This window comes from Rhipicephalus microplus, unplaced genomic scaffold (genome assembly GCF_043290135.1).
Source record: "Rhipicephalus microplus isolate Deutch F79 unplaced genomic scaffold, USDA_Rmic scaffold_52, whole genome shotgun sequence".
NCBI lineage: Eukaryota > Metazoa > Arthropoda > Arachnida > Ixodida > Ixodidae > Rhipicephalus > Rhipicephalus microplus.
This window is the reverse complement of record NW_027464625.1, coordinates 1,421,379-1,446,200: the sequence shown is the minus strand read 5'-3', so window position 1 is coordinate 1,446,200 and position 24,822 is coordinate 1,421,379. Positions and strand designations below refer to the sequence as shown.

The 24,822-nt window shown below is 44.3% G+C and overlaps 1 long non-coding RNA gene and 1 pseudogene across 1 annotated transcript; one reads left to right on the top strand and one right to left on the bottom strand.

The window, feature by feature from the left end:
• Positions 1-226: 226 nt before the first annotated feature.
• On the top strand, positions 227-15,431 carry LOC119187242 (uncharacterized). Its single transcript, XR_012889323.1, has 3 exons — positions 227-407; positions 4,095-7,614; positions 11,961-15,431. It is a non-coding gene; the product is annotated as an uncharacterized LOC119187242 (long non-coding RNA).
• Positions 15,432-22,132: 6,701 nt separating this feature from the next.
• On the bottom strand, positions 22,133-23,805 carry LOC142788292 (legumain pseudogene; annotated as a pseudogene).
• Positions 23,806-24,822: the final 1,017 nt, after the last annotated feature.

Sequence of the window (24,822 nt, the reverse complement as noted above, 5' to 3'; positions counted from 1 at the left end):
AGAGAGTGCGTTTGAGTGGCAGATGTTTTTGTAGTACAACCAGTTCAGTGTTTCTTTAGTTACGGAAGTCTCAACGCAACACCTGGCAACTTGGAGGCGCTATTGTCAACCAATCAAAACTTGCCGTTTTTCAGCGTTTGTGTACATGGAGTTTCGTGTAAAATAATGAAACCATGGTTTTTTAAAATGGCGCCGTGGCGCTGTTCGGCGAAATGGATGGTGGTGTTTCATGGTTGTTTCGGCACTTTCTTTAGCACTACCTGAAGAAAAGTGTATAGTTTCTACGTGATAATAAGCCTCATCGCGTCACCTCTTCTGTGCTTTGCCAACGATACTGTCATCGTGCTGGCATCGACTGGCAAGTGAATCCAGCCTTTGCCCGAGCAAATACCGCGGCTTCCGAATAAGTTAGTCTCTTTACATTTTTAATTCAAATAAGAACGATGCTGTTTTTCTGAGCGGTAACAAGAACGTTGTAATTCCCATCCGGTTGCTGTTTTAAGTTTATTGAGTATCGATTTCCTGACAGATGATAGCGTTGGCTGGGTTGTGTTTGGCAGTCGAATGGTATGATCGCATATTCATTTATCTGTTTTGCTCTAACAAGCTGTGCGTTATGGCGAACCGCTATAACACGCTTGTGTTATAGCGGTTAGTGAAACACTTGTGTGAGTGTGAAACACTTGAAAAAGTGGGAAGTAGCAAATAACTTGTTCCTTTGTTCGAGCTGAAAGCATGACCTACTGCTCCAAATAACTTCCTCAGTTGATTATTACTATAATGATTAGTAGCAGCAGTAGTGAAATGCCAGTCACACGGTCTTTTTTGATCGCGATCGGGCTGACTTGGTTGAACTTAATTGACTGCTTCATGCTAGAAATATTATCCCGATCAGGCTTAAGACAGCAGATGCGCAAATCTCGTTATCAAAACGGCAAACAGGGTGAGTGAGTAATTCACAAATTATAGACCTCACTTAGCTGTGCGGTTTGGAGCGTTAGGTGATGCGTGTGCTTGCACCTAGCCGGCAGAACAAGGTTGAGTTATCGAAAAGTGCACCAAATCTGTGACCTGCGTTCACGGCATTTTTAAGATAAGTGCCTAAACTGCTATTTGAGCTCAAACAGCATTCAGCTGCATGGAGCTTTGAAAATGATGCTAGTTTGCCCTCCGTCATTCGTACATTGCTTCATGATTTGTCGCCCCTCATTATAAAATATGCCGTGGCATATTTTATTATTAAAAAAAGCCGCGGCGTAATAAAATTATGCCGTGGCTTTTCACGGTATAATTTTCACGGTAAGATTATCACGACATAAAATTATACTCGTGATCAGAATCATAACTTGATTGTTTTAGGGTTGCACATTTTGCAAGTTTGGTGTAGTCAAATGTGGCCCACACGTATTTGTATATGCAGATGCAATGCATTGTGCGTTTTAAAGACGATAGTTGCAGTCGGCCTTCATCAGGATAAGTGCAAACATTCGTTGTCATTGAACACATGATCTTGTGATGCTGGGGGCTTAACATTAGCAAGAATTTGCCCAGATACCCTTGTGATTCAAGTCTTTGCCCTGTTTCATGACCTGTTGCACTGTCCTGGTGGCCTTTTTGCGAAACAGATAGTAGGATGGCGATGGCTACTGCAATCAACTACGCAGAAGCGCCACCCCCCCCCCCCCCCAAAAAAAAAAAAATGCAGGAAACGATAGTACGGCTACGTGTAAAGTGCCGCACAGGTGGAGGGTACCACCCAAACATCATCTTTTACTCATTCACGTCAAGGCCATACGAGAAAGAGCGGCAGCAACGCTTGGTCTGTAAAACACAACGAAATGTTTACTTAGCAAGTACATTACGGCTTAGGTATGTAAAATCATGCTCAGATTTGTGCATTTAACTTCTACATATTGCCACGTACAGCGGTGAGCACAGTTAGGAGAACACGCGAGCGAGTGCCCAACCACTATCAGCACGGCGCAACACTCACCGTGGAAACATGTGCTCTGCGACACTCTTTTCACCGCGTGCACAACGTCATGGATGCATTTGTTCGCCGTCTGCTAGCAGCATTTTTGTCAGCTAAGCTGGCGTGTCTTGCATTTCAAGGTGCATCTCAATGAAAATTGGTGTGTGAATACAAAAATTAGTGTAAATGTTTACGTTTGAACTGCAAAAAAAGGAAATACCTTAAGATGCATGACATGCCAGCTTAGATGACAAAAATGCTGCTAGCAGATGAACAAATGCGTCCATGACGTGGTGTATGTGGTGAAAAAAGTGTCGCAGAGCACATACTGCACATTTGCTCTGTGACAATCTTGAACTGGCTGCAGTCTTGTACTGGCTACATTATAACAAGATCTAATAAGCAGCACTTAAACAATACCACAAAACTTTGCTAGTGACAAAACTAACTTTATCAATGTGCTTCTGCTGGTACTGGCCTCTGTTGCACACGGGTAGTGACACAAATTTTGTTGAGCAGGTAGTTCCTTCTGAGAACAGGTGCACTCCTTTTGGTGGCAGGCAGCAACGTTTTCTCATTCTATGAATATATTAAGACCCCTGAAAAATGCTTCAGTAATCTTTTTTATTTCATGCTCATTGCAAGCTGATTTTATGCAGTGTCATTTGGGACTTCTTTTTTTTATATACAGATTGGTCCCCGATATGTTCATTTTCATCATCCTTTATTGTGAATGTACTGTCTCAGAACAAAAGAATATGATATGATATTGTAGTGCAAAACTCGAAAAGAAAGACTAAAAGGCTGACAGAAATACGAAAGCTTGTCTTCTAGTTTTTTTTCTTCGTGATTCTCTCTACAATATGTAATAACTAACTAAAGATAAAAGTTCTCAAGCGAAAGCATGACAGCAAAGCAGCTAGGTCTCATGTTGGTTGTTGTGGCCACAAGATACTGATTCAGCTCTAGTTTAATAGATGTAGCTCAAACAAGTGCAGCATGTGGCTCGTTTCTGATTAGAAGCTAGTTTTTTTTTGTTTTATGTCGCAATAAAAAGTTGACCCACTTTGATTACAAGTGTTTTTAAAATGAGAGGAACTTGAAGGGCTTCTGGTGGAACGCTTTTCCAAGTAGCCATGGAATAGATTTACCAAAAAAGCTTATTAGCTTATTGTCTCACGAATTCACCTCCTCAAAAGTTTTTTAGAATCCACCCAGCACGAGCGCAGTTGCAAAGATTTGTCGCATGCTGCAATTGCTCATTCTCTTCTCTTATTGCAACCAAAGCGCTCGAAGCTAAGCAGGGAGGGATGGCACGGGGGAATCAGGTATATGATGTGGGCCTTGTGCCCTTGAGCATTTTTTCTCGTTTTTATTTGAACGTGCAGTCTTTCAGTGCGATCGTGCTGACACATTGCGGCCTCTTTCGGCAGCCCTCGTAACTCCCGAGCGAGCCATGCTCAGATCAACCAATAGCGTGACACTTGGGCCTATAATGCGATCATTTTTTAGTATATAGCATCACTTGATGAGAGAATAAAACGCGTTTTTTAACTGACTTCGAGAATATATTGCAAATTCAGGCGACGGTGCTGTGCCATTTTATTTGTCTCGCTTATTCTCGGTAGCCTCTACTACCGATGGGCAGCAATTTCTGACTATGCTCGAAAAGTGTTGCAGGGCCCCTTTAAGTGTTTTTGTGCTCCCCTGTGAATAAGCCAAGTTTTCATACATGTATTTCGCTGTTTTAGGAAAAAAAGAAAGCTTGAAGCTCCACATATATAATTATTTTTCTATGTCTCAAAAAGATATCATGCCTCTTAACAACAAATGCCTTTTGCAGCTGCAACAATAACTTCAAGCAAATAATGCCAGTAACTAGGTTGTTGCGCTGTTGAGTGTGATTATTTTGGTCTAGATTTTTGTCATGATTATGTTCCACCCACTGTGAGAAGTGCTAGAATTTGTGGGTGCATTCTAAATTAGCTGTATGAATATGGACAAATTGGAAGTCTTTTGGAAACATGCTGTTGTGTAGCACAATGTACAGTGTTTCGTTACATTCAAAATACGTTAACTTTCATGCCAAGAAATTAAGGTTATACTTTCTTTATTCTTGCAGTGCCACTTGGAACATGGAAGCAGCTGAAGCAGTGAACGTAAACTTGAAAAAAGAATTCAATGTTGCATCCGAGTTTGAGGGTCCTTCTTGTAGTGAAGCTACCAAGGAGTCTGAAGACAACAAGCAGAATGAGAATGCAAGCTTGAACTGCGAAGGCAAGGTTTTTCCAGAAACAGAAGGTGATGCGAACCTTGTACCAAGATTACCTGACAGTAATGTTGTCAGTTCATCACGTTCAAAGGCATGCTCTGGTGGTACTGCCAAAGACAGCTGTGAAACTTTGGAAAGGTCTGGGGACCCTTCTAATGTGCAAGCTAGGAATGAAATAGGAACACAGTTGAAGGAAGAAGTAAAAGCTGAAGATGCAGACATGGAAGCAGCTGAAGCAGTGAGTTTAGACTTGAAAAAAGAATTCAGTGTGGCATCCGAGTTGGAGAGTCCTTCTTGTAGTGAAGCTACCAAGAAGACTGAAGAGGAGAAGCAGATTGAAAATGCAAACTTGAACTGTGAAGGCAAGGTTTTTCCAGAAACAGAAGGTGATGCGAACCTTGTACCAAGATTACCTGACAGTAATGTTGTCAGTTCATCACGTTCAGAGGCATGCTCTGGTGGTACTGCCAAAGACAGCTGTGAAACTTTGGAAAGGTCTGGGGACCCTTCTAATGTGCAAGCTAGGAATGAAATAGGAACACAGTTGAAGGAAGAAGTAAAAGCTGAAGATGCAGACATGGAAGCAGCTGAACCAGTGAGTTTAGACTTGAAAAAAGAATTCAGTGTGGCATTTGAGTTAGAGAGTCCTTGTAGTGAAGCTACCAAAGAGACCGAAGAGGAGAAGCAGAATCAAAATGCAAACTTGAACTGCGAAGGCAAGGTTTTTCCAGAAACAGAATGTGATGTGGACCTTGTACCAAGATTACCTGACAGTAATGTTTTTAGTTCATCAGGTTCAGAGGCATGCTCTAGTGGTACTGCCAAAGACAGCTGTGGGACTTTGGAAAGGTCTGGGGACCCTTCTAGTGTGCAGGCTAGAAATGAAATAGCAAAACAGTTAAAGGAAGAAGTAAAAACTGAAGATGCAGACCTAAAGCTTGCAGTTCATTCAGGGCGGAAAAGAGATAACTCTGCCTCCACACTGTGTGACAGTGATGTTCTAAATTCAGTTATCTCTGAGCCAACTAAAGGCAGGTTAGTCACCTGGGAACAGAGAAAGAACTCTTCTGAAAGTAAAACGAAAGAAATGGCAAAGCAGTCAGCAGGAGAGAAGTGTGAAAGTGAAGATGAGTGTTCCCGAGGCGAAGTTCTCTCGAAGCTGGATAAAGACGATAGCCTAGAGGCCAAACCATGTGGTGCCAATCTCAGTGAATCATCTTGTTTTGAGAAAAACTGTAGCAGTGCCTTTAGTGAGAGCAGCATGCACTCAGACAGTCCACATGGCTCTTTTTCCACGGATGTTGGAAAACACGCTGCAGAAAAAGGAGAGGAAATTGATAGGGAAGGACACATCTCCTTTTCTTTTGTACCAGAGAGAGAGGCAGTGAAAGAAGTGGAGAGTGAAAAAGAAGAGCACTCTTCCTCCTGTGAACGGGGAAAGCAGGAATCCAGAAAAGAGGAGACTCATAATGAGGGACATGGCTCTTCCACAATATATCCCATAATAGATGCCATAGGAAAAAAAGAGGAAAATGATTGTGATGTTCAAGAGTCTTCCTCAGTTGAACCTTTGAAGAAGAAAGCAGGAGAAGAGGAAATTCAGCCTGGAAGTAAGCATGACAATCACATGCCCAGTCTTCAATCGTCAGTGGAGAAACCTGACACCAGTTCATCTGAGTCACATTATAGTCAGACAGACGTACAACCATCAATTAGTTGTGAACCATGTAGTCAAGCTGCTGATGACCTTTTGTCTTCAAAAGATGGCGAAAACACTTCATTCACTGAGACAAGTAAAGAAGAAACTGAAGAAGAGAGTGAAGATGAAGATGAGCAGGAAGAGACATGTCATCCTTATGTCTCACAGTTTCTTCATCAATACATAAAGGTTGGGAAGTATGTGCCAACATCTGTGTCGAAGGCCAGAGATTTTCGTATGAAAAGGGCAGATGTCGTAGTTGAAGCTCCTTCGTTGGTTACTCCCTTACTTATAAAAAGACCAGACTACCTTTTGACAGAGGACGAAAATTGTGAGGGAAGTAAGAAACAGAAAAAAGTGCTGCCTTTGAGGCAAAATGTGAGCTCTGCTGATGAGTTTTTTGAAAGTGAAATTGGAAAGTTCTTCATCGGTCTCGGTTTGAGCAGAGCACGTGAGGTGTGTAACCAAGAGGTGCTAAAGCTCAAGAGGCGCGAGATAAAGAAAACTGGTGGTCGTAATCAAGAGATGATCGATGAGTATAAAGGGCTAATAGAAGAACATAGAAAAACTTTAATAGCAAACTCTGCCTTTAAATTCAAGCCCAAGTCATGCAAGTTATGCGATTTTAAAACTGAATCAAGCCTTGTTCTGGAAGGCCACCTACTGACACCACATTTGACAACACGGCGGGAGCTTCAGTGCGGTTTTTGTGACTACGCGACTCGCGATAGCAAAGTGTTTGCATTCCATGTAGAGGCTATGCACAACCGACAGGCAATCCTAGAGCCTCCACAGCTGCATCATCAGTGCCCTTTTTGTCCTTTTGAGACCAACCTGAAAATTAAGGCCACTTCCCATGTTAACCGTTGTGAAAAGGTTTTTAGCTCAAGTCAGAATCAGAGGCCCACTTATGACTTTCAGCCTCCGGGAGTCACAGCTAAACCTCTTAATTTTAATAATATCATGAACTATGAGGAAACATTATTTTCATTAGGCCGCATTGCTAAAGATCCACGTAAAGGCTCTGGCGCGACACGTCAGAACGGAGCCTCTGCATTGGTAGCGCCTCAAGGAAAACCGCCACTGCTATCCAAAAAACGAAGATCTGCTCACTTGCAAAATCAAAGTCAGGAACAGAGCAAGTCTAGGTTGACATTGATCCAGCCAGATATTTCATCAAACCAAACATTCCAGGTTGTTGGCAATGGTACGGAGCTTATCCCATTGTACAATGAAAGCATCAGGCAGGTCATAGCTGTTGCTCAATCACCTTCCAACTTGGCTAGTTTGCGTACTGGTGCAGAGGAAGCCCAGCAAGGCACACAACCACAAATATGTGAAAGCCCCAAGGGAACCAGCTCAACTGCACCCGTTATAGCTTGTGAGATCTGTGATGGCTTTGTCAAAGACTTGGCGCAGTTGCGCTTGCACATGCATCGAACACACAGTGTGAAAATCCATCGGGCTACACTGTCCCAGCGCCCACCACTCAGCTGCCAAAAGTGTGACAGGCGTTGTTTCAGCGACCAGGGACTGGAACGGCATTTGCTGGGGGCTCATGGCATGGTTACACCCAACATGCAGTACATGGCCAAAAGGGGCAGGGATGCTGGCCGTTGTCCACGATGTGGTCGCATTTATGTTGCCAAGCTGGTTTCCCACATGAAAGAGGTGAGCAGTATGCTATTATCCATCTTTGTGAGGAAACTTTGCCTCAAGGTGATCACACTGTTAAGTTTGAAAACGCGGGTTTGATTGCTGGCCATGGTGGCCGTATCTAAGGGAGGGAAACGCAAGAACAACCTTGAACTTAAATGTGGGTACTCTATAATTAAACTTAGTTATAGTCAAAATAACCCCAATACTACCTTCCCCTTTTTGCATTGTGCCTCTTAATCACATCGTCATTATTGTGTGTAATACTCGAGAATGTATTATTGTGAAGTGTTACGGTGAGATGCCTTTATTTACAGGAGATGATGAATGTGAGAATCCAAGGATCGGGCAGATCACTGCTCGTGCCAACCTCGTTCTTCTCTTCTTCCATGCGTCCCCTCAGTATCGTAGCAATACCCCCTTCACAGACGATGCCCGCCACTGGGCGAGTCTGTCTTCGTTGCAATGATGAGAGCATCTTATACGGGCAGCATGGACGACGTTGGTCTTGCTTGAGCGATGGTCAGTTGACTACAGCCGAGATATAGCATACGTGACATCACTGAGACGTTCCAGGACAATAAACTGATCAGTGTAGTTGGCCAGAAACTTTTGGCAGAGGCCGCGCTTGAGAAGGCGTGTTCAAAGCCGTGCCAAATCCATTTTGTTCAAACAATTCCTGGAGGTGATTTCTGTGGTATCGGTTCTTAGAGCGTTTCTTGGAAACGAAAGTTCAAAGACAGGCGATGAGCTGGGCCTCTTCTGCACGGCAAATGGTTTCAGCGAGAGTAGGTTGGCCGGTTGCAGAAAACGAAAGAGTAGTGTCAAGAGCTGTGCGTGGCTGGCGTTTGTAGAGCAGATAAAATTGACTGTATCTGGTTGTTTCGTGCCGTGGAGTGTTGTAGGCAATAGTTATAAATAGCGAGATTGACGACACAAAATGGTGAACACCGGTGTGCTATGGGGTGAAGTAGCCCGGTTGGCGGGGTTGTCGTACGCTTGTAGCGTTGATATTGCTCACAGCTCGCAGGGTATGCAGTCACACTTTTACACATATTTGGCGAGAAGAAGCGTTCTTGTGTGTGATTAAATCTCCCAGAAAAACCTATATGGCCAGATGTTGCATCATTGTGCATTGCTCAGAAGTATGTGTTGTCTCAAACTTGTGAGCACCACTTGAAGTAGACGAGGGCTTTTGCTTGAATAATTCTTACGATGAAACGGCCTTGACCGTTCTTTCCAAAGATGAAGAAAGAAGCAAGACTGTTGTCACTGCATTACTTTGCTGGAAAAGTTGTTTGGCCAGGAATTGGAGCATTGATTACTGCCAAATATTCATCAGAGTTGTGTGCGTTACACTCGGTTGTCGGAAGGGGAAGCCGTAAAAGGCAATCAGCGTCAGCACGTCAATGACCACTCTTGTAACTGACTGCAAAGTTGTGTTCTTGCAATGATTACGTCTAACGAGCAAGACGACCGGATGGGTCCCAAAGTCCAGTGAGCCAACATGAAGAATGGTGGTTTGTGATTGTCTAAAATCAGCATTTGTAGATACAAGGGCGAAACTTGTGCATCGTGAATGTGACCATGAGACATTCTTGCTCTGCAAGAGCGTAGTTTCGCTCCGGTTTACTTAAACAGCGACTGGCATAGGCAAAGACGGGGTCAGCAGTTCCATGGCGTTGGACCAAGACAGCGCCAATAGCTACACCACTGGCGTAGGTACGAGCTTCTGTGGCAGCAGATGGGTCATAGTGGAGAAGCAAGGGCCCTGACATAAAAACGAACTTGAGTTGCGAAAAAGGTCACTCGCATTCTTCTGACCACTGAAAAGGCGAATCCATGTTGAGTAGGGACGTCAAAGGGTAAACGAGGTTGGCGAGCTTAGGCACAAAGCGACGGAAGTGCGATCATAAGCTCGAAAAGCTTCGCAACTCTTGTGCAGACTGAGGTTGTTGGAAGCTGCTGACTGCAGCCACCTTCTGAGAATCTAGTCAAACGCCATGCTAGTCAACCAGGTGATCCCCAGAACCAGAGTCTCACAGTTCCTGTTATGACACTTCTGAGAATTCACTGTGAGCTTAGCTCTCTCAAGGCAGGTGAGAACAATGACCAGACATTGGTTTTGCTCATCGAATGTACTACCAAAATTTATGTCATCCAGTCAGCAAAGACAGACTTTGCAGTCCACATAATGTAGTGTCCATGAAGCACTGAAACGTAGCTGGAGCGAGACGAAGGCTGCATGTTGTCGCCGTCAGCGATCAGATCCATAGAGAGTGGTGGTAGACTGGCCAGTCGGCGGCTTCGATGTAGCTCTGGAAGCAGCGCTTCCCTGATCGTTCGCCCGGCATCACTGTTCTGGAGCCCGCACCTCCACCAATATTGTTACGGTGAGATGCCTTTATTTACAGGAGATGATGAATGTGAGAGTCCAGGGATTGGGAAGATCACCGCTCGTGCCAACCCCCATTCTTCTCTTTTTTCATGTGCCTCGTCAGTATCGTAGCATGAAGCTTTACCTTGGAACTTCATTTTAGTTAAACAGAAAAACTTTTGTTTAGCATTGCTGACTTCATTTTAATCATACCTGATGTAATTAATTGGGGTTAAAGTTTACCAAGTCGGCTTCCCTGTGGGCTTTTTTGCAGTCTTTGAATTTTTTCATATGTTGCCAAAAAGTTGGATTGAAGAAATTATAGATAGTGGTTGGGGAGTATCGGGCTTTGTTATTAGAGTACCGTAGTTCAAATCCATTTTTCAGAATATACTTTACTTAGAAAGGCCATTTTTGCTGCCATAGTTCTCCTTGTTCACTGCTTTTTCAGTCCAGCTCGCAGCACACACATGCTGCTGGCTTCAGATCGACTCTACTCACGCAATATAAAGAGGCTATGTCATCACGTGAAGGTCTATGAGCTGTGGTGCATAGGAGTATGCAGGGGATGTTGGGAAAAAGTTTGCTGAAGAAGACGACGAACTGTTGTGTTTTGGATTCATGCGCTACAACAGCAGCCAACTGAACCGGGCTGTGGTTTATTGTAAATAAAACCCTTTTCCTAGGCATCGAGAGGCTTGATTTCCTACAGGGGAAGAACTTTGCTCGCATATTCTAGCAAAAGCAAAAGTAACAGCGGATGCTTGCCTTCTAGGGGCTTGGTAACATACTGCAAAATGTCTAAGTACAGACCGATTTGGGTAGTTTTCAAATGATTCCAGAACAGTGCCTAACAAGTGTTACTCTAGTACAGTCGAAACTTGTAATGGTGAAATTTTAAGGGAATGACATTCTCACCGCAACGATATTTAGCCCTGGCGAACGCCCACGGAAGTCATTGTATTTCATAACCAGGGACTGTGAAACATACTTCAATCACTGTCCTTCATTAACAAAATTTTTTAAACTAGAGTGCACAAATAATTCACTCTTGTAACATTAACTACATTCAAAAGCTGCTCAAATGCATTCGTGATACACATAAATTGCAGAAAACAATCGCCACAAAGCAACTGCCGCTGTCACTGTTTACAAAAAAGAAAAGCTGGCGAATAGAATGATGATAATCCGTTGCCCATTAGTATGGGTAACTGCACAATGTTCCAATCATAAATGCATTCAACTAGCAGCTACAACTACATCTTTGAAAACAAACCTCGACAAATATCTGAGGTGACTTTGCAGTAGGCATGTAATAGTATTTCAATGGGCTGTCGCAGAAACGCCAGCTTATGCTGACTCGTAATCGTGGACTACATAGCCAAATCCACATTCACATGGAGTTTCATTCGCGGTGGTTCCCTGAATTTGTAGGCTTTGTGTACCCATTGCTTCCGCACATGGTCACGTGTGTGGAGCGGTAGCAGTCTCTGTGTGTGCTTGGTTCGATGTGAACTGCATGAAGTGATCGTTTGGTCTGATTTGTCTGCCTGCAAAGATTCCACCGCCAATGAAAACATGAAATTCTCGCAAGGGCGAATTTTTTTGCTTTGCCCGTTGATTTCGTCATTGTGAGTTTCAACTCTACCGAAGTTTGAAATGTTTTTTGGTGAAGAACTTTTAAAAAAGCTTTTTAGCATTTGAAAAAAAAAAAAACACTATGGGAAGGGGAAGACGAAAGCTTGTAATCAAAGAATCTGTAAACAGTGGTTGCGTGCTCGAGCCAACGTTATGGCAAGTGGACTTGTGTTCTCCTAATTTCAGCCTTGAAGAAGAGAAGTCCATTTGTTGAAACGTCGGCTTGAGCACACAACCCCTGTCTAGGGTTTTGAGTTTTTGTATTCTGTTGTGACCATTAACAAGTCCTTGCAATGACTCTGTTATTAGCCTATACTAAATTTATTGCCATTGTTTTTCTGTGCAGGTGCATCGAATGACAGTAAGGATGGCCACCCTGTCATACAAGTGCCCTATATGCGAAGCTGTATTTGCCATGTATGGGCATTTTGAAAAACATGTACGTAAAGTACACACTAATAATAGGAACAAATCATCTGCTGCAGTTAATAATGGCCAAACCTCCAAGAGGCCATTATCAGCCGAAGCTTCTACTCCCACAATTGTTAAGTATAATTCCTCAAAGCGACCATGCCTGCCTACATCCTCTCCTTCCACAAGCTACCAGGCCAACTCTGTGAAGCGGCCATTTTCAGCTCCAAGTTCTAGTTCTGCAACTTCAAACTCCAGTGCTGCAAAGCGGCCATTATTGTCTCCAACCACTGGTCATTTCAGTTCTGCAATGTGCCCGTCTTCGGCTGGAGCACCTACTTCTGCTCTTGCGAATCCCAGTTACTCAGTGCGACCATCCATGGCTGCATCCTATTCTTCCTCAACTTCCCAGCTGAACACTGTGAAAAGGCCATTCTGTGCTACAGACTCAACAGCTACAAACTCCTCTTCTAGTTTTACAAGACTGCCAGTCGTGGTTCAGACCTCCGATAATTCAAGTGCCAGTTCCAGTGCTGCAAAGTGGCCGCCTTCAGCTTCAACCTCTAGTCCTGAAAGTGCGGGTTCCAATTTCGCCGCAAGACCGTTATTACCTGCAAACACTACAACTGCAGTTACTGGCTCCAGCTCTTCAAAGGAGTCAACTTCAGGTGCAGCCTTCATTCCTGCAACTGCACACACCAAGTCACCAATGTCGCCTTTCATGGCTCAGTCTAGTCCTGTAAGTATCCATCCTGCTACCACATCAAGACCATTCCTGGCTGAAACACCTTCCGTGACAGCTGCTGGTTCCAGTTCAGCAAAGCAACAGTTGTTGGTGTGCCCTACTTCTGTGGTGAATAACGCTGTAGCAATTTCTTCAACTGGTAAGTTTAGTACCAGTGGGAATGAAGTTACCTGCTTGCCGATAGGCCAATCTACAAAGCAGCCAATTTCGGCTGTGTCAACTGGTGAGCTTAAATCCAGTGGGAACCAAGTTATATGCTTGCCGATAGGCCAACCTACAAAGCAGCCAATTTCGACTGCGTCAACTGGTGAGCTAAAATCCAGTGGGGATGAAGTTATCTTCTTGCCGATAGGCCAACCTACAAAGCAACCAATTTCGTCTGTGTCAACTGGTGAGCTTAAGTTCAGTGGAAACGAAGTTACCTGCTTGCCGATAGGCCAACCTACAAAGCACGGAATTTCGACTGCGTCAACTGGTGAGCTTAAATCCAGTGGGAATGACGTTACCTGCTTGCCGATAGGCCAATCTACAAAGCAGCCAATTTTGACTGCGTCAACTGGTGAGCTTAAACCCAGTGGAAAGGAAGTTACCTGCTTGCCGATAGGCCAACCTACAAAGCAGCCAAGTTTGACTGTGTCAACTGGTGAGTTTATATCCAGTGGAAAGGAAATTACTTGTTTGCCGATAGGCCAACCTACAGAGCAGCCATTTTTGGCTATGTCAACTGATAAGCCTAAATCTAGTGTGAAAGAAGTGACCTGCCTTCCAGTAGGGCAGCCTTCAAAGCCACCATTTCTGGCTATGTCACCTTCTGAGCTCAACACCAATGTGAGGGAAGTGACCTGTTTGCCAGTAGTTCAGCTTACAAAGCAGCCATTTTTGGCTAAGGCCTCTGCGCTTACAGTAATAGCTAAGACAACAGATATTTCACCTGTTGAATCCAATTCCAAATCAAAAGAAATCTCAGGTGCATGGGCAGAGCCCACCTTTCAGTCGGTGCTGTCCAAAATAAAAGTGGAACGGGCAGATCCCATGGAAGTGGCCCCCTCTGCCTCATCACAGCTAAATTTTTTACAAGAACTTGTTTGGTGCGTGGCTTGTAAGAAAAGTGTGGAGGACTTCACAGAACATTTGAAATACAAACACATACGGCAGTGTCGTGTTCGTGTATGCCACATTGAGACGTGCGACTCGTGTCTGTCATCATTTTCTGGTCTGAAAGTGGCAATCACATCAGATGTTGAGGATGAAGATAGTTCAGAGGATGAGGAGGAGGAGAAAGAGGAAGATGACAGTGGGAAAAATGAAGCTGCAAGGCCAGAAACAATGGTACTTGATCGGCCATGCAAAAGTGAGCCGGTGGATGTGTAAGAGGCTTGTTGCCTAAACAGCAGCTTCAGAGCACCATGTGTCAGTGAAATAGCTTGTCCAATGTATAGGAGTGCATTTTTCAGGTTTTTCATAGTTATTCGAACTCTGGCAGTTGAAACAGAGGTTCTCAGACTTTTGGCTTTTCTGCATTTATAGTGCTTCCATGAAGTTCCGAGGCAAGCGCATAGGTTTTCATAGAAGCTGTGCGCATGCCCATCAGGACTAATTTAAACCTGGAAAAAACTGATCCCCTTGGTAGACATGCTCATTCAGTTATTCTTGCAAAGATGTTTGCCACTGCACACTTATGTGCAGGTTTCGAGGCTATTATGTCAAGATGCAGTGTTGCTTATTCATGGAAGCAGTAGCTGAATAGTTATTGCAGTTGAATTTAAATGGACCGTATTAATCCAATGACTCTGTATAGACATTGCTGCACTGGTAAAAGGGGGCAGATATGCACACATTCATTTAGTTCCTTGGGCTGTGAAAATCAATTCACAGTGTTTTCATAGTAAGGAATAGAAACCTCTGGCTTGAGAGCATTCAAAGAACTGTTGGTCTCTGCGCTTCGCAAGGGAATGGAGGATACCTTCATTGAATTTTTATGTTGCAGATATTGCCTTGAACCAATCCTACGGCTTTGTTTAAAATTGTGATCGATGTCGTGCACTCTATTATCTGTTGAACAGTCTATTTACAGTGACAGACAGAAAATGAATTGTGAGCAACGAAAATATTGTTCACCTTGCTCACTTTTCTTGAGGATGTCCATATTGTTGAATTTCGGTGTGATGTGCTCTAATTAATAAAGCAAAACTAGCAGTTATGTGTTGTCATACTGCTTATTCTATAATTTATAAAATTCGCTTTTGTAGCATTTTGCACTTATCATTGACACAGCAAAGTGAAATAGACATCTAATTCTATCTTTGTAAATATTTCATTTTTTATTATTGTGTGAATTATCAGCCATTAGTTCTACTGTATGTTCATCAATGTGCAGTAAATGGCAGCTGTATTGTTTACTTCCTTCAATTTGCTTGCGACGTCTGTATGTGCTTTTGTTAATAGTATGCAACCTGCAATTCTGTGTTTTCATAGTTTTTGCGTGATACACAAATTTCCCTGTTGGAGCATTTCATATTCATCATTTATATAACAAGGGAGACTTCTTACTCCGCCTTCATAGTTGTTCTTTTTCCATTGTCATGTAAAGGTATAGTTGAGAGCTATGCTACCTATCATGCTCTCACTTTGCCTAATAAAGTAGCACACACTGCCTGAAAATGTTGAATTTTTTACCCCTGGTTACAGGGAAATCAAAGCTCATACGGTTTCCTACAGAGTAGCTATTGCATCTTGTACATTAGCCACGCTGCAGTGGTGTAGCGGCTAAGGTATTCGGCTGCTGACCCACAGGTAGCGGGATCGAATCCTGACGGCGGCTGCATTTTCGATGGACGCGAAAATGCTGTAGGCCCAGGTGCTCAGATTTTGGTGCACGTTGGAGAAGCCCAGGTGGTTGAAATTCTCCATTACTGCACCTCTCATATGGTAGTTTTGAGGCATTAAACCCCACATATCAATCAATCACCATCTTGTACATGTTTTTGCAGGTTACACTCCACATATGTGTCGTGAGAATCTGTATGTTCTTAGTGCTTTGTTATAAAGGTGGCGCACAGAAAAGTGCTGACGTATGCTGCGACCACTCGCTACTTTCTGCTTTGTCTGCTCCACACCGATACTGACGCTGATATGAGGGAACGTCCAATGCAACATTATCGGGCGGAATCGTAATGGTTGTGAAAGTGTGTGAGGTATTCATGCAAGCAGTCAAGCTGCTTTTCACTTTTTTGCATAGGGCTGATCGCGTGAAGGTTGCTTTGAAAGAGATGCAGCATAGCGGCACCTGTAGTAGGTCTAGCTTGCTCGCCTTCGGGATCGCATTAGTGTTTGAGATAGCGGTGGCACCTAAACCAACAATTGATAGGTGAGGTCTTCTACATATCTGCCTCATTTAATCACAGCTGCTACTTTGAAGCCTAAAGTCAGGCTTAGATATAAGTTTCGCAGCTCAAAAAATGCAATGTGTGGACTTCACCCTGTACTTTTGTAAGGGTGTGTAAATATTTGAAATTTTCTAAATAAATCTAAAGAGTATATGTTTTGCACGAACCATATTCCACTCAACAACAATGCATGTACGGATTTTAGGAGCTTGGTCCATTGCTCACACCTTGTGCGGCGGCGGCAGCCGGCGTGTACACCAGTGTTGCCAAGTGTACTCTTCTACGGTCGCCTCTCTCGTGAGTTCAACAATGCTCACTAAATAGCGTGCCGCCACCCAAGACATTAAGGTCCCTAGATGAAACAAGTTTTATCTAGGGACCTTGCAATACATTGGCACACTGACGGGGAAGGTTAAGGGGTTGTTCAACTCCCCACCTCGCAAATATTTTCTGGCTACATCCCTGCCAGTAAGGTAAGAACAGCAAAGACAGTGACATTGTCAAGAAAAATATGAATCGTGCATTGAAGGGGCGCTATATACACTCGCTTTTCGTCATAGTAAACTACCATTTCTCTGCAGCAGCGTACAAAACTGGGCGAGGTGGTTTCGCTTCATAATGAAAAATGCAGCGCATAAAGACGACACACAAAAGAAGAATGCTGATTGCACCTCGGCCACATCCATCTTTCTACATCATTGTGAAATCATTTAACTTGAATAGGCGTTGCAAATACGTGCAGTTTGGAGGATGCGCATGCAGCGATACCGATTGTATTCGTTGTCCTCTTTTGTAATAAAGATGTCAGTTGCTAGTTCAGCGCTTGGCCTGTGTCCTCCTCCTTTTGTGTGGCGTCTTTTATGGGCTGCATTTTACCTCATGATTCTATTTCTCTATACGAATATCACCACGCTTGCACACAAAAAGACGCACAAGAAATGTGGGTAGCATTTATTTAGTTTTGACAGTGTCTAGCAGGTACTGAGTAGTCTCTAATCGCTGAACATTAGGTTCATTGACCTCCGAAAGGGTCAGAGACATAACACACAAAGTTTCAATGAATTTCGTTGACGCCAAAATACAAAAAATGGCTTCGAAAGCCGTGACGTCAGGCGCAAAGATTTCAGTGCGAAATTTAAGGATGCAAGTTTGACCTTAATGTGCTCATGTTTTAAAATGCCTTTGTGATGAAATCATGGACATCAGCGTTCTCAGATTACAATTTATCAATATAAACATATTGGCTGTTTCAATTTCGTGTCCCTTTAAAGGAGCAGTGCAAGGCAGCATTTAAGTCGGCTGATACTTGCTTTCATTCATTTGCAAAGTGAAATGTCCTTACCTGAATTTTGTACTTCAGTCTGTGTGCCAGTAAATCACAATGATTTCATTGATATCGCTTCAATGTTGTTGATCTTAAGGGGGGAGGGATAACAAAGATGTGTAGAACAACTACTGCCCATCGCTCTTTTATTAAATGCGAAGCATTTCTTAGCAAACTTCGGTTACTTCGAGCGTGTCTGTCTATCTGTCTATCTATCTATCTATCTATCTATCTATCTATCTATCTATCTATCTGTCTGTCTGTCTGTCTATCTATCTATCTATCTATCTATCTATCTATCTATCTATCTATCTATCTATCTATCTAGCCGCCTAGGACTTTTAGCTGTCGTGGCCGTTTCGATAATGGTATCGACACCAAACTTGGTATGACATAACATGACTGTACGCAGAACGTATCTGACTAGTCATAGCTTAAAAATCATGACAAGGATGTTATGAATGTCATGATTTACATTTCATGGTCTTGCAGCGCTTGCGGTGGTTTCATTCACATGGCATGTTGCAAAACTTGTATGGTATGACATGATTGCATGGCGAACACAAGCGACTGACCTTAACCAGAAAATCATGACATGCCTGTCATGTAACAACATGACTACATGCCAAGCTCATGATGCGCTCGCGGCCGTTTCGCTAGTGTGACATACCAATATTACGGCGCGTGAATGGATGACGAAGGTATGTGACTGATGCAAACATAATAATCATGAGATGCGTGGCATGTACATGACTACATGCTACGCTCCTGATGCGCTCGCGGTCGTTTCGCTAGCTTCACATGTACCAAACACTATATTACGCAATGCGAACGGATGACATAGGTAAATGACTCATCCAAACATGATAATCACGACGTGCGTGTCATGTAACAACACGACTACATGCCACACTCATGATGCGCTCGCGTCCGTTTCACTAGCTTCACATATTCCAAATTTGGTATTACGTGACGCCAATGGATGATGAAGGTATGTGACTGGTGCAAACGTGATAATTATGAGTGGCGTATCATGTGAGGACATGACTACATGCCACAGTTAAGGCGCCAATACATTTCGGCGCATCACGCCGGCGTTGCCGCGCCAGGTGCCGGTCCTGCCATATATTCGCAGGCACGCACCGAGCGGCGTTGCTTTGACGCATGCGCGTTTCGGCGCGTCCGGTGTCTCCCCGTCATGAAAAGAGGGAGACGCAGTGTTGTCTGGGTAACGCGTCAGCTCGAAATGCAGCACGTCGCATTTCGCGCTGGTTATGCGTTTTGCGCCGGCTGCCATCGGGTCGCGCCGACGGACGCTGGTCGCGCCGGTCGCGGCCTGGCGACAGACTATAGAGTGCTCGCGTTTTGCTAACGTAGCATCGCTGTTGCCAGCGTGCGCGCGCGTCAACGCTACATTGGAGTGTACTGGGCCCTTCATGATGTGCTCGCGGCCGTTTTGCTGGCTCCAGATGTACCATAGTTGGTGTTACGTAACGTCAATAGATGACGAAATATATGACTGGTGCAAACATCATAATCCTGACACGCGTGTCATGTAAGAACATGACAACATACGACGCTCATCGCATGCTTGCGTCCGTTTCGCTTCCTCCACATATACTAAATTTGGTATCACGTGACGTGAATAGATGACGAAGATAAACGACACATCCAAATATGATTATCATGACACGGAAGTCATGTACGGCATCATTTACCTCCACCTCGTAACGATGCACTGATTTTAAAGTGACATATCAACCTTTCTTATTCATGCTTCGCAAATCATCGATTACCACTGTACGTGGGATCTGCCATTTTTTCTAAAGCAAGTTCAACCAAAACTTGCAAGCTACTTGAGTAGAGATGTTGCTAAATGTTTTATAAATTTGGATGAAAAATGTAGAATCATTTTGAAAATATCAAAAATAAAATATTTCATATGTTTATTTTTTGAGAATTTTGGCGCCTAGGAAGATGAAAACTTTGGTGATTGTTAAATGTGCCAAGGGCGCCCGTCTGAGCAAAAATAATAATTTTAGGCGTGATAATTTATCAGTGAAAAACTTGCATCTCTGATTACTGCTATTCAAGACTTTTGTTTTTCTTTGAAGAAATCATTTGTAAAAAATAAAATTTGGTGGCAACGACATTCTTTTACTTCAGAAAGGGTTCATGTTATTAAGAAACGAATCACAAGATTTTGCTCTTGATAGCTGCAGCAATTACAAAAGAAATGTCCCTTTTCTGACAAAAAGCAGTGCTTAGAAGAAAACACTATTTACAGACCCCTGACACCAAATTTAGAAACTCGAGATGCTTGTGTTGTTTAATAGTCGCATGCGCGGCCACCTCTGACCGATTATTAGTGGCGAGCGTAGCCTAGAAGGTATTTTATTTTGGTTTAAAGTGAGGGTGCGTGCTCTTCCGAGTATTCAGGCGCAGTCAGCATTTTCTGTGGTTTGACATAGACCGGGACTCCCCTTGTGACGCTGCAGGGTCAACATTTGCGGGCCGTGCACAATACCCCGACAGGAACCTGGCGAAGACTATTGTTCGTCATCCCTCTCGCTCTGTTGTCGGGCGGCTCTCAAGGTGGTTTTGGCTATTTACGCCAGGAATGCTTTGCTGTTAAAGACGAAGGTCTTTCTTGGTGACCTTCGATGCAAAAATTTTGGTCTGTCTTGTCTGTATTTTTGTATGTTTGTCCGCCCTTAACGGAACCCTAAACGGCACTAGACGATACCCCTAACGGCCGACCCCATCCGCAGATTGAGCGTTCATACTTGTGCGATTTTCAATTAAAAAGCAATTATTGCGCATATCTGAGGCACCATAACAACGCGTCAATATTCTGTATGTTTGTCTTTTACTAGAAAAGGCATACATAAGTAATTCTAAGGACCGTAGCGTTTATCACGCTGCGCTGACCATGCAATGCTAGCACGAAAACGAAAGTGTTTCTAACGCTTTGCTAAGACGACACGGTGGTGGCACCTACCCGCCGCCTTGCGTTCTACACCTTGTCACCTCCGAGACGGGCGCGCACGACGTGCGCTTCGTTTCCCAAGATAACTGCCAGATAGCGCTCATGTCTCACGTGTGACATGACTTGATGCGCTCGTTCGCCTCCGCTGCACGCTCGAGGCACTCTAACGCAGCGCCTCCAGAATACCATTCACCGATTTTCTAGCGCAGAGCATCAAATAAACGTTTTGTTCACTCTCTCCAGACGCAAGACTTTAGTCTTTCGACGACATTTGTAGTGTAACATGCAGATACGGGGCTAATTTTTTTCTGAGGGGGACACGCTAATAAAAGCACCCACATCGTTTCATTATTCACCGCACGCGGGTTCCCCTATTGAAAGCAGGCGCTGCTCCACTCTGGGGCGATTGTTTCTAACGGTATTTAGGCGGGTGTTTCAAACTGACGCAAAGTCGTTCTTAATTAACGTCGCCAACATTGACTATACGATGCGTTACGATATAATACCGGTATTACCAGACGAAAAGATAAATATTACTACAAAAAAAACTCGCAAACAAAACTTTAGCAGTCAGGGGTCCTTTAACGCTAAGTGGCCGTCAAGTCAGGATAAATATCTTTTATGGCATATTATTCGCCATTATTCATTATGTTCACCGAGGAACGTCTATTGTACAATATTCAGGTGACTTTGCACCCGCATAATCAAAAAAGAAATCTCGCGGAGCACTTCCAAACCAGCCGCCTTTGCATGGTACTTCTTTCCGAGAATTGTCGCTTGCACGGATTTGCTGAAAACTGAGGCACTCTTTCTCAGTGCGCTTGTACGGCAGATCAAAGTTGCTGATCTGATAGGTAAGGTGTAACGTCCCAAAACCACCATCTGATTGTGAGAGACGCGTGCTCAGATTTGGGTGCACGTTAAAGAACCCCAGGTGGTCTAAATTTCCGGAGCCCTCCACTACGGCGTCTCTCATAATCATATAGTGGTTTTGGGACGTTAAACCCCACATATCAATCAAATCAATCGATTGTGAGAGACGCCGTAGTGGAGGGCTCCGAAATTTTGGCCACCTGGGGTTCTGTAAGGTGCTCCCAAATCTGGCACACGGGCCTACAACATTTCCGCAGATCACAGCTGTGGGCCTCCCGAAATGGCACGAACACAACTTCGGTATGGTAACTGCGGGAATGCGAATCTAAAGAAATTTTCGCGCCTAAACATCAGCAACTACTGAAGTATTGAAGTTATTAATTTCTACACCCTCCACCCCCCGTTAAGAAGAGTGTCTCTGCAACGCACGAGGCCACGCACATTATATACTTAGGGCAAGCACCAGAGGTTAATTTGGAATGTATGAAGCGTGTAAAAGCCGTAGCATGTCAGCTTAGATTCATAATTTCGACTACCATATGCTTGCTGTTCTCATCGCACTTTGATCGTTGTTTGGCTCGGCATGAATCCGTCCACTAAAACGCTTGACCTCGACTTGTTTGACTGCCGCGCTCTATGTTACAACCACATAGCATCATATGTTCAGTAATGCCATGCATACAAATCGTTCAGCCACTTGATGTTCCTTCAACACACACTTTCGCTGTATGTTTCACAAGGACAAATGTGCCTTTGCTTAGACTAAGAAGTGATTAATATGCACATCCGCTAGAACTAGAGTTTCATTTATTGCTGCTGCATTTTTTAATATTAAAGGGAGCGAACTTCGCAATTAGACAATACCTTTTATTGAAGGTGACGTGCACATAGCACTGATAGCTGCCTTAATCTCACTGGCTTCAAATGTGTCGCATGCAGTCGCAAAAACATGGAGTTGGCTCAACGCGTATGGACTGGCTGCAAGTGCGAAACACTTCCTGCTGAAGCTGTCGATCACTTTCTCGTAGCAGTCGAAGTCTGATATGCGTTTCTTTGCAGTTAACAACATCTCTGCTTGTTCTGCGTTTCCGTAGGTAAGCAGCTGGACTATTTTCCTGACCTTCTGTTCAACGAGAGACCGATTAGCCAAAATATTTTCCAACTTCCTCTCAAGGGCGTTCTTTAAATGGGGATCAGTAGCTGCTTTGATCTTCTTTTGAAGGACAGCTACTGGTACATCCCGACTGTCGACTTCGTCCAAGGGCACCGTTGGGTGGATGACAGGCTCCGTCACGTTGCTTCCTTGAAACTGACTCACTGTCATGGCGCCAACGTTGAGATCTCCGTACTCCTGCACATGGCTCGTGTTCGTCTCCCATTTGACAATATTGAACTGATCTATTAGAGTCTCCTTCCTCAAGTTTTCTATGTCAGAGTCCTCCATCCATTTCACGCTGTAGACATCGCCCAAGTAAGTTTGACGAATGGGGTCATAATAGCAGGCGTAGGAAGGCTCGTCGGGATTGGCCGCTGTCGTGGCATACACGCTAACGTTGTTCGGCAGCAAACCGTCGGCAAACATGGAACCCGATTCGCAGGCTTCGACGTATATCACCATTTTGCCAAACTGGCCCCTGCTGTGCATTTTCCTGATGACATCACTCAAGTTCCTGGCGTGCAGTACGCTGTTTGGGAATGCGATCAAGCCCGGAGCGCCGTGATCGGCAAAGTACACGAATACGTGGTCTCGCGGTCCGCTAGCGATCACCTTTCCCGTGCCTCCGTCGCGCGGTCTCCGACCCTGGAGAACGCTGAGAAAGTTTTCCGGGGTGACCAGATCACCCGTGTAGTCCTTCACCATTCCAGGATAGAGGTTGGAGCCGTTGATGTGGTTCACGACGACACCAGGCGTCGGGTTTTCCTCGGCGTACGCGATGTCGTCGTACGTCATGACCACGATGCGATTATCCGGGATGCCGTGGCGTCGCAGCAGGTGGTAAGCGTGGCACACGTCAGCCTGGTGCCTGTAGTTGGGGTAGCCGTTCGAACCGGCCACTAGAAGCGCCCAGAGCTTGACGCCTTGCTCGTCGTAGTCGTTTTCACTCGGCGCTTCACGTTGATACGCCAGATCCACGCACCACAACGCACAGATGTAGACGATGCGGTAAAAAACGACGTTTAGTGACTTCGCCATGATCCGCCTTAGCTACGCAAGGCTCGCACGGAGTTTCGCGGCTTTTTTAAGCGTTCAGAGTAGGAGAAAAGCGTCGTTCCACTGCCTTCAATTGCACCCTTCTGTCTGCAATCTCGGCTATGTCCCGTCTGAGCGTCAAGTGTCAGTGTTGACGGAGCTGGTTGGTGAGATAGTGGCTTTCAGGCGGAAACTGACGCTCTAGGGATAGTGCCATAAAAGAAAGACGCGCGATTTGATATAGACACACACGTTCATCTCAAGTTACTCATTTGCAATGAATCACCGAGGCGCGTGAAAACGCCCCTTGTCTCAATTTCCCAGCTTTGCACAATTTACTCCCACGCACGTACACGCTGAATAAGCGCAAGCGTCAGCAAGGCGTGGCACTTGCACTTATTTTTGGCAGTGTTGGTAATCCACTAAAAACTTCCAGCGCAGAAGAGCGTACATCAGGTAGAAGGATAGCGCTTTGTTATATTTTTCAGTCATTTTGTTTTTCCTTTTATGCGCAAAAAAGTCAACTTCCAATGTTCGCGTTTCCCGGACGTGAAGCCGCAAACGCTGCATGTTTTGTGGACCCCCGTCGTTGGAGAGGTTTTTTTTTGCATTACTTTGTTGCCTGTAAGATGAGAAATACGAGTTTTGACGGAGCCGCTAAAAAAAAAAGCAAGGAAGAAAAACGCGAACGCTTTCTGAATACCGCAATCGTGTCTCGCTGAGCGCTTGGGTGCCATAAATGTGTAGCTGCACATTTCCGACCAAATAAAGTGCGCTATTGAAGCGGTCTTAGACGCTTTACTAACGAATACGCTGAGCTGGAGGTGCTCGTGATTAACTATGAAAACTAATTTTTAATAAATGCGGATGTTTTATAAGAATGCTCTGTCTGGCTCCTGTCGTCTTCGCACATAAATGCTACTGCGAGGCGAAAATACCTTGCCACAACTAAATTTAGATATTTGACTAAAAAACTTCGCTGTTTAAACCAGCGCCTCCACAAGTTGTGAAAAACCGCTTTATTGTGGTGAACTCGAACGCTCACGCACTAATGATGAAATACCGGTTGTTTGAAAACGTGTTCAAAAATCCTTAAAAAAGAAAAAAAAGAGAGAATGCGATATTTTGTCGCTGCATCGCTAGTTTTTTATTTTTTTTTGCTGTAGCTGCGAACATTTTATGCCGACTGAGGCCCACAATTCCAGCAATAATTGTAGAAATTAAGATTGTCAACTTTTTAACCAGTGGTAATGCGAGGCAGGGTAATAGGAGGTATTCACTGAGCTCAT